This window comes from Aplysia californica, unplaced genomic scaffold, assembly GCF_000002075.1.
Source record: "Aplysia californica isolate F4 #8 unplaced genomic scaffold, AplCal3.0 scaffold00322, whole genome shotgun sequence".
In the NCBI taxonomy this organism is placed as follows: Eukaryota; Metazoa; Mollusca; class Gastropoda; order Aplysiida; family Aplysiidae; genus Aplysia; species Aplysia californica.
The window spans coordinates 483321-486993 of NW_004797592.1; the positions used below are offsets into that span (position 1 = coordinate 483321).

General features: G+C 36.6%; 1 protein-coding gene across 1 annotated transcript in view; it reads right to left on the minus strand.

Moving 5' to 3' along the window:
- The window catches only part of LOC101860828 (ionotropic receptor 25a), a gene marked incomplete in the record, with an annotated part of 56225 nt that extends 53014 nt beyond the window's left edge, over positions 1 to 3211 (minus strand). Inside the window, 1 exon segment of the mRNA XM_013084850.2 lies at positions 3046 to 3211.
- Between the last annotated feature and the right edge of the window lie 462 nt (positions 3212 to 3673).

Below are 3673 nucleotides of genomic sequence, written 5' to 3' on the forward strand. Positions count from 1 at the left end.
AGAGAGAGAGAGAGAGAGAGAGAGAAAGAGAGAGAGAGAGAGAGAGAGAGAGAAAGAGAGAGAGAAGGGGTGTGACAATACTATCAGCTACACTTGAATAAATAAGCATAGTAGAACTACGACAACAACATCATTACATATTATAATATGTTGATAGGCGGAAGTTCTTAGGCCGTAACAACACCTTTTAAATAGAGATACACGGGTACGTACACACGCAGACATAGCTTTCGTTTTGTTCTTAGGGTTGATGTACATACAAAAACAAAGTGCGAAAATATACTACGCTTTTACGTAAAGACATAAGAAAATAAGGACAGTGGGAAAAGAAGACAGATCATCTGATGAATTAATCGGTGAATGCAGTTGTGGTAGGAAACTGCTTCGGGGCGATAATAATACAGTGCTGAGTGTCTGGTTGGAAGGACAGACAAACTATAGAAAAACAACTACGTACTTTCAGCATCCCAGCGGAAAGATGGAAACACTCGATAAAACATTTCCTTACACGCGGAATCGAAACTCACACCTTCTACTGTACAGACATTGGTAAAGAACGCTGGGAACCTAGTATCAAAATCAAGTCATGTTTTGTTTTTTATGTTATCTAAATTTGACATTTTTACGCTTTTTTATAATAGAGTGTTTCACGGCAGCTAGCAACGGTAATAACTTGTGGGTCATTGCATGTATACTAATGAGCCAGAAATGACACCTTCATCAGGTGTCCCATTTGTTTGTTTTTTTCCCTCAGCACAACTCAGACTCATTCGCCCTCAAGTTCAAACAAACCAGACAAAGTATTTTCGAACTCACCTTTTTCAGCCATTTGTGCGGTGGCCGAATTTCGTGTTGATGATTTTACTGTGACTTATCTTCTAAGGTCATTTCGCTCCACTAGCTTTTCAAAATTCTATCTTCTCATTACATACTTTTCGAAATTTGACAATAAAAATTTTGATGATCATCACATGTCAAGCTTTTTCGAATGCAACTCTTTGAATATTTTGAGAGAGACTCCGAATAATCGTATGATTTTGATAAAGCAGATGCAACATTTGTTTTCTGACTTATGGTCTTAGTAACTCAAAGTAGCAAAAATGTCAAATTAAATTTTAAAATTTTACGGTAACGATTTGTCTACTAATGTATAAAAGCTGTCATCTTTTATCGTTTTTAATGTTCCTATCAAATGGAACTCTTATCGGTACCTGGGTGGATCTCAATTTACGAAATGATAATAAATAGTTTTCTCTATTAATAACAAAAATATTCCCCAGAAAATCTTTTGGTAAATTTCTTGTAGTTGGCTTAAAATTCTGAAATTTGAGACTGGGGATAATAATCTAAAGAATACCAACATACAAATAAAAAAGAAACAGGACAATGAAATAAGCAGAACAGTGTACACACAGTTTCGAGTTTCGTGCGTTTGAAAAAAATAAAAAATAAAAAAACAACAACAACCCGAACAAACAAATAAACAATCCCCCCAACAACCTCAAGAACCTACAGTTGTACAGCCCTAATAGTTTGGAGATGTGTAAAATAGAGAAATAGAAATTAGTCCTAGATACAGTTCAGCAGCTTTTGTTGACATACACTTCAGCATCTCGTTGGTAAATACCTATCCAAATTCTACAGAAAAAACATCGTTAGTCAGGGTTCTAGAAACCTTGTAAAACAGGCATTTGCAAAAAGAATATAGAGAGTGTAGAGCGTCGGGCTTGCTGGAGGTTGCCATAACTACGGACCAGAAACGGTCTCGCCATTTTGAATGTTGACTCATTAACAATCATTAACAGCCCTTGCTTGTGCAGTGTTCACCCTTTGTTTGGCATGGACTTCAAATGAATACAGCTTACAACGCATTCCCCGTGTATTGGACATGAAAGTATCATTGAGCAGCTCTACAGTTCTCTTGTGGGATAATTATGACGTTTTTACCCTAGTGAAGACCGGCGACAGTTGTATAATGGTTTTACATACACACGTTAAGGGAACACATTTTATCCCCGTCTTCCTTTTGCGATATAACTGGCCACACCGTCTTCGTTGGCCCTGGTAGTTAAAGCAGCCCATCTTCCATAATAAGATCTAAATTGTGTTCACCATCAACTAAACTATTTACTATAATCCGTAATCATGTAAACCATTATAAAAACGAATAATTTTGGGAAATCATTAAACATAACCGTACAAAACAAAACTAAACGATGAACAGAATTCCGTAACTAAAATCCAGACACTCAAAGAAATTGTACTGCTTTTTAGATACTTTCAAAGCTAATAATAATTGATGCTGAAAAGCGAAATGAGCAGAAAAAGAACTTGAGTCAAAATAGTTTAATAAACTAGCCAGAAAATAAAATAAAAACAGAAATATCTTTTCTTTTTCCTGGCTTAGAGGAAGTTAAACCCATTCGCCAATTAAGCCAAAAGAACATAAAAATGTACCAATTTAAAACTACCAGGGAAAATTGTACAAATCGAAAGGATGGTGGCATCCTGGTACCAGGGATAATATTATTTTAACAAGGACAGTGAACGGAGATAAAAGCTAGACCAATGAATCAGAGCAATTGCCCACGATCATAACAAAGGCGCCCGTCCCCCTTCTCATATTCTCTCTGCTATCTTTTACTCTTACTTTTGATCCCTATATCTGTCCGTCTCTATTTTTTGTGCTATCCATATGTGTACATTTCTCTTTCTCCCCCTCTTTCTTTATCTCTCTCTATCTGTCTCTCTATTTCTCTCTCTCTCTCTCTCTCTCTCTCTCTCTCTCTTTCTCTCTCTCTTTCTCTCACTTTCTCTCTAATACACTCTGTCTCTCCGTTCCCAGAACGCCATAATCTTCTTGTTGGAAAATGAAACAAATACAAAGGGGAGACGAAGAAAAGAAAGTGTATAACGACAATTACAGTCACTGAAGCGACTCAAACTATTACATAACAATATTCACATAATCATCTCGATTGTGGAAAACTTAAAACGGTTTTAACTTCAAAACCCGCCTTATGAACACTACCAGGAAATCCTTACCTTAAAGTTACCCTTTCAGAAGCATCACCTGTAATCTCTTCGTACTATCTACTGCCCCTTTTGATCAGCGGCAGGCTGAACGTGTCCTCTGAAAAAATCGATTGTGCCGAGATGGGATCGGGAATCCTGGATGCCCGGTGTACTGTTGAATATAAATATACCCTAGATAATGTACCTCCAGGATACTTAATTTTGTCATTATTTGAAGTTAAATATGATCTCCGAAGTTTCCCGTTTTATGAAACATTAGTACGTCTTTGACTTTGAGATATTTTTACCCTCCTTATCACTATTCCAAGCCAAACCTGAACTGTAGTAAATATAAGTATTCTCTTAGCGCGAGAATATTATGTCATCTTAGAAAAATCAATTGGCTGTTTATTTTAGGGAGGGGGCATGTTGCATATTACATGTTTTGCAGTAGGCACGTAAAACTCTTTCCTGGCACACCCATGCGGCCTGAGTGAGGATCCAGGAATTTAGAATACGTAGTCATGATTAAAATATTTGTAAAAACTCCGACTTATCAATGTAGCTTAATACAATTTAAAAAAAAAGGGATTGTGGTTAATTCCTTCTTTCTTTTATACCACACATTCATACTGAAGGGCACATGTCTTTCAGTCTT